A 6,761-nucleotide genomic window follows, 5' to 3' on the forward strand; every position below is an offset into this window, starting at 1 on the left:
GTATGTGCAGCTCTGGGTGGGAAGGTGTGTGCAGCAGCATGAGCCAGAAAGGAAATGGGTGGGAGGGGAGGGATCCTTGGGGGGCAGCCCTGGAGTGAGTGAAAGTACCTGGGGGTGCTGAGCAGGCAGGCTGCAAGCAGTGGGGGGTTGAGATGCAGGCACAGGATCTGGTTTGTTGTTTGTTCCAGCATTCGTTGCTGGATGGTATCTACAGTTTGGGTTGGCTGCACTTCTGCATTCTGAATGCAGTGTTTGCCTGCCTGAAAGCATGAGGACTGAAGAGCTCAACCTCAAAGGGTCTCCAGCTCTGCAATGGCTTCCGCTCAACCACAGCTCTGTTTGGTGAAACTGGGGTCAGAGTTAAGAGCAGAAGGAAGGGAAGGATAAGTACAGCCACTTCACTGATCTCCTGGGGGTGTTAGGTTCTGTTGCTAGTGTTAAGTGTATGCCAAAATAAGGCAACTGTGGTCATTTTGCTTTATAAACCTTACTTGTACCTTGCTGAGGTTTTCATGTCAGTGCTGTCTTTCTTTTGTATATGGGAGACTGAAATGGCAGGATGAAAACACCATTACTGACACACAAGCAATGTTATCACATGGAGCTTCCTTTAAGACCCCTTCTTTTTTAGTTCTTCAAGTAAGTACAGCAAACAAGTGCTGTGCAGTGTGCAGAATGCCTGCAGTGATCTTTCCTCTGGTGAAAGCCTTGCAAACCTCCTGTTTTGCTCCCTGCCAGCCCAGGGCTCTGGGGGAGCTGGCCTGAGTGCACAAGATCCCACGGAACACGGAACTTTATCTATTTCTCCTTTGTTTTACTGTAGCAAATTAGTTAAAACCAAGAAAGCTCTGATGGGAGAAATACTAGCTTTATGTTCTACTTGGCTTTAAAGCAAAATACGAAATCATCTTGTTCTCTTCAGTTTATTGCTTCTTGCAGATGTAGAGCAGCTTCTTACAGAATATCTATGCTGGAGCTGGAGGGAATTTGCTCTTATGCAGTTTAAAAACTAAGCAAGCACAAACTACCACCATATTTATTTATGCACTTAATCTGGATGCCACGCTCCTGTTTGATGTTGCAGTGTGAATTTGTATTCGTATGAATGCGTGTGCATCTATCTCTACAGAAAACTATTTTTTTCTCTGTTTCGAATTGTATTTTGAGCACATAGGAGTAAATCTGTTACTCATACAGAAGCTAGAACTACAAGAAGAGTCTGCCTGCTTACAGGTGGGATGGAGGCTGGACCTTCTGGACTGGAGAGGCCTTGCTGTAAGGGCTTTGCAATGGAAGAAGGGTTGTCTGCAATGGAAGAGGCACAGTTCCCAGCTCAGGTGGTGGTTCATCGCTGGTGAAAAGGCACAGCTGATGGTGGTGACTGTGCTGAAAAATAGCATTTTGTAGCTGGGAATTTGCTCTCTCAAACAGTGTCATTGAGCTCTTTGTATTGTGGTGTTGTTCCCATGGCTGGCCCTGCACAGGCTCTGCTGGTGGGGCTGAGCATGCAGAGGTGGCTAAAGTTTGCTGCTGCCACAGCTGACAGAGCTCTCACAGTCATTTTTCTGAGGGAAAGCAAAAGCAACAACACACAAATATTTCCTCAGGGGACGCGTGCATGGTGCTTTCTTCGATCGCTTTTCCAATACAAAGAGGAGAGATGCCCTGCAACTCCTCTGCAGCTTTCTCATCTGCTGAGACGCTGCCTTCCCTGAATTATAAAAAAAATCATCCTATGCACCCTCTCTATTTTTGGGTTATGCTCTTCATTCAATTTCCCAGCTTTTCTTAAATAAGAAGGTTAATTTAAAGGAATGAAACACCACTAGACTCCACTGGGTCTAGAAGTAACTTTGTGTTTGTAGCAAGTTGTTTTTTCTGCTTGAATTTTCTAACTTCAGGGCAGAAACGTGTTCAGTACTTCTCCCAACTCCTTCAGATTAATGTTTGCTCCCTCGCAAGCAGCCAGGTTAAATATAAGCTAATTTAGGGATGAGGAGAGCTGAGGATTTCAGCCTGTGATTCTTGCGATGAAGCCACTGTACCAGTCAATGATTCTCCCTTCAAATGAGTGTGTTTACAGGGAGAAAGAAAGATGAACGTGCTACGTGGGCTGTACATGCTCTTTAAATGCAAGGTTTATCATTTTGTCTGGATGGCCTGAAATGCGTCCAGGCCTTGGTGCTTTCAGGACATGATCACTTACTGCTCAATCATGAGCAGTCTCCAAAGGTATGGCACAACTCTACTGCTTTTTCACTTAAGGCTGGATATTGAAGACAACCAAAAATGATGTGTTCCAGTAATCAGACAGCTGACTGTGCTGAGAAAACAGTCTTGCAATTATCACAGAGGAACAGAGTAAAAGCTATTTGTAGTCTAATTTAAAATGATGTAAACCATTTGTGTTAAAGATGAAAAATCGTGTATGGGAATGCTTCTCTCATTTTCTCACCTTCCTCTCCCTCGTTTAAATAGTTACCAACAAGGTGTCCTTTCTTCTGTGTCAGTTAAGCCACAGAGACAGTTAACAAAGAGCAAATGTTATATTCTGGATTACAGTTTTCACTGGAAAGGCTCTTGTACCACCTCAAGAGCACGGCACGTATTTAGAGTTTCACAAAGCTCACCTGTTTGGGGAAGCCCCGTGAGCAGGAGCAGCATCAGCTGAACCAGTGCTATTCAAATTTAAGAGAATATTTTTATATTTGTTTGTGTACTTTGCTATTCAACCAGCTCCAGCTGGCATTGACCTCTATAGCAGCGTGCTTGGCATGAACCCCAGTGTAGAAACCAAATGGGCAAACCACGCACAGTTTCGCATATTTACTCCTCCTTTTCTCTGTCTTTGAAGCCAGTTCTGGCTTTTTGACAACAGCAGCATAAACCATTTCACAGCCTTGAGAAATACTCAGTGTGGACGAGCAATTCTTTCTGGCTCATCAGTTTACAAGGATGGCCTGTCTGAATTTGCAGGGGGAAAACGCAGACAAGTACAGTTTTCATTTTAGTATTTGATTTGGTTTGTTTTTATACGTACATGTAAGCATAGACACATGTAAGTTTTTACATACTTCATCCCAGATGTTCGGGTTGGTAGTGGGTGTCTAATGTGACTGCAGTCAAGATCACCACACTAGAAATAGGTGAGTCTGAAGCTGCTCTGCTTGAAACTCAAGGAGGTTTTCCTGGAGGCTATGGGATAGCTTCTCAAAATGCATGTTTTTGCCTTATTCACATTTTAGTATTACATTCATGCATGTGTTATGGCTTACAGATGATGTTATATTGCTTGATATCAGCAAGTTCCCATTTGACTCTTGGGGTAGCAGTGATCAGTTTGGGCTGCTGTGACCAAAGGGCCAAAGAAACATGCTGGCCGTGCATAAGGGATCTCATATGGCTGCTGCCCAACTAATTACTTGAGTTTTCTCTTGATGAACAAGACAGATCTATCCCAGCTGTGTCTCCACTCTGTAGACTAGCTGAGAACTGAGAAACACTTCTGGCTTCCTGAGGGCAAAGAACCTGCTATTTGCAAGAAGAGCTTTAGCTTGATGTGAGCGTTTGTAAGGCCTGGAATGCCTGGAGTTTTCTAGATCTAGGCTAGGATTTCATGTAGGGTGGTGGGGCTGCAGGACACCTTGGGGGGTTCCATGCTAGCCAAGGTGATGCCCCTCCTTTATGTACTCCCAAGGAGTTGCTCCTACCTTCTCTGTGCCTGCTGTCTATTTGAGAATGGGGAAAGGGACTGCTGGTGAGCTGGAGCTGAGGCCGGCAATTCAGAGTAAACCAAAATAAGCAGTTTTGGTGATGGGTCTTGGACCATCACTTGGATGGGTATTTCTCAGTTGAATCAGGCTGACTCGAGACCATCTCATTTAATAGCCCTCAAGAATATAACTTAACCCACAGGTAGTTATAACAAACAGAGCACATCAGTAACAGAAGAGGCTTTTGCTTCAGGCAAAATATTTAAGCTACATCTCTTCTGCTCATGCTGCTACGTGGTAGGCTCTAACAAATGGTTGTTACAGTGAGCCGCCTGCATAAAGCTGCCTGCATAAACTGCTTTGTACGCAGAGTAATAAATGGAGAGTGAGAGGATGAGTAGATCCTCTCGACTCACTCCAGCCACCAGCATACGTACAGCTTGCACTTCTATGAGTTGCTGGTGCTTCTCTTCACAATTTGTGTCGGGAATATATTTTCTTCATGTCTGTACTCATTAAAAATAAGCACCTGGGGTTTTGCAGTGCGCCGGGGTACAGGGGGCTGAGTGAACCCACTGAGGTAAAGGCACTAATTACGGGAGGTAAGTCAGCAGGGCTTGAAGCGCAGCCAGATCACACGATGTGTTTTGGAGGGCTGTAACTCCAGGGGTTTAGTTTGCGGTCGGAAAATAAAATTAGCATAAATATCCTAATAATTACTTGCCTTGTCTGTGGAATCAGATTGACAAGTCCTGTGGGGAGAAATAACTCCTTTAATGAGCCTTCGCAGAGGTGCTGAGTGCAGCGCTTGTTCTCGCTGGTATAAACGTGAGCTTTCGGGCGCATTGTGTCTGTCCTGGCTATTTTTGTTTGGAGAGAAAAAACAGGATGTAGAAGCGTGCATTTATTTTCAGCTTTAGCAAAATAGGTGCATTCAGGAATACGTTTCGTACCTTTGCTTAGAACCCCCCGTGGTGAAAAACACTGTGCTTGGGGAAGATGCCCAGACTCCAATTCAATGGTAAACTGAAGCCAAGCTCTTGCTGACTTTAACATTTTTTTGCTGATACGTAATAGGAGCGAGCTTTGCCCATCTTCGTGGGGATAGTTTAAATATTATTGCTTGAGTTTAGTTGTGAAGCTGCCCGCGTTCTCTTCTTTGTGTGCTTGAGAGAGGCCGTCTCGCTGTGCTGAGAAGGTGACGACCCTCTCTAAGAGCTGGCTGTGCCATGGGCATCAATATCCTGTGGTCCCAGAGAGTGGTGAGGTGCTGGAACAGCTGACCAGAGAGGCTGTGGATGCCTCATTCCTGGAGGTGTTCAAGGCCAGGTTGGATGGGGCCCCCTGGGCAGCCTGATCTAGTATTACATATGGAGGTTGGTAGCCCTGCATGCGGCAGTGGGGTTGGAGCTTTATGATCCTTGGGGTCCCTTCCAACCCAAATCATTCTATGATTCTATGATACTCTCCACACCAGCTCCCACAAAGGCAACACAGCAGAGCAGGCCCAGGTGAGGGGGCTGGGAGGCAGAACCCCAAGCTCTGTTCTCAATATTGATCCCACGGTGTCACTGAGCAAGGCCACCCCAATGCTTCTGCCTGGATTTGGTGGTCCACGAGAAGGGAAGGGCTCATCCTCTCCAAGAAACAAATCCTCTTCCCCTGACACAGAGAGTTCTGCTATGCATCGATGATGCCAAGTGCTGAGAGATGTGTTTTTGCAGAAAGCCACTTTTGTTTGAAATCTGCAGCTCTGATTTTCACAGCAGATCTACTTTCCTAGAGCTCCAGGTCTTAAGCAGAGAGGAAAATCCCACTCCTTGCTCACACTTTTATTCCTCCGTATAATCCCTCTACTCAGTGCCACACAGCGTCTTCTCCTCTACAGCAGCTTCTGGTTTCTGGAACTGTTTTCACATTTGGACCTTAAATCCTGTTGGAGCCCCGTCACCCTGAGAGCTGCCCCAGTGAACACCTCACAGTTTGGACTCTTGAAACCATTTCTTCTTACACAGGCTTTACTTTTCTGAATGAGCCGCTTGCTTTCTGTCTCCTCTTCCCCAGTTCCACCAAGAATTCTTTGGTTCCCATTACTCTATGTGTGTTTATTCCAATGCTGCTCCTCCTAGAACCACCTGCAGCACCTCAGATGCTGGGATTGGAGTGAAATGGGGAGGTGGACTCCAGAGTGCACTCATGCACTTTGGCAGCAGGACTCAGGGCTGCTGAGCCTCACTCTGCATATTCATAACATAGGGATTTGCATGTTTTTCCCATTTATTTTGTTTTCTGGTTCCTCGACTCTGCACAAACAATGCGAATGGAGAAATGGAATTATCATTATTTGCTTTTTATTATAATTTTAAGAAACGGAGCTGGGAAAGAAAATGTGACATATGCCAGATTACCACAGCACTGCCCCAAATCCCAAACCAAACATGAATCTGTGAGGCTGTGCCTCCTAAACTGATTAGCACTGAACAATATCGCTGTATTCTTCCCATCCCGAACATCCCACCCTTCTCTGAAAATCCAGGTTGAAAATACCAACCAGCTCATGTGTTATCTGATTAGAATAGCAACCTGTTGCTGAGAGCTACTGTCCTTCTACAGAGTCACCGCATAAACCACGCCACAGCTCAGGGCTCCTAGCGAGGTGGATAAACCAGGCTTTGTTGGCTGTGCGATGAGGGGCTGATGCACAGTTGAAGTCAGGAGAGGCGGAGGAAGGAAGGAGGAGGTGGATGGACTGGATGCAGGGGGAAGAGCTGGGAGTCAACTCCAGGCTGCTGGAGGGCCCGCAGTTCAGCCGCAGCCCTTGGAGTGGCCTCAAGCCAGCCCTAATAACTGGGATCAGAAGGAAAGCAGCGCCTTAGGGCAGCTTAGTAAAATCCAGCAGCTAATAGCCCCTACACCAGCAGTGTCTGGCTGGGGCTGTGCAGCTCCACTGCTGCTGACAGCCAAGTGAGGGGTGCAATGTGGAAAATGGCATTTCTGTGTCAAAGCCATCTTCATTTTTGAGACACGGTTTGTTTTCCTCCTTCTCTC

The sequence above is a fragment of the Excalfactoria chinensis genome, chromosome 12, assembly GCF_039878825.1.
Source record: "Excalfactoria chinensis isolate bCotChi1 chromosome 12, bCotChi1.hap2, whole genome shotgun sequence".
NCBI classification, from domain to species: Eukaryota; Metazoa; Chordata; class Aves; order Galliformes; family Phasianidae; genus Excalfactoria; species Excalfactoria chinensis.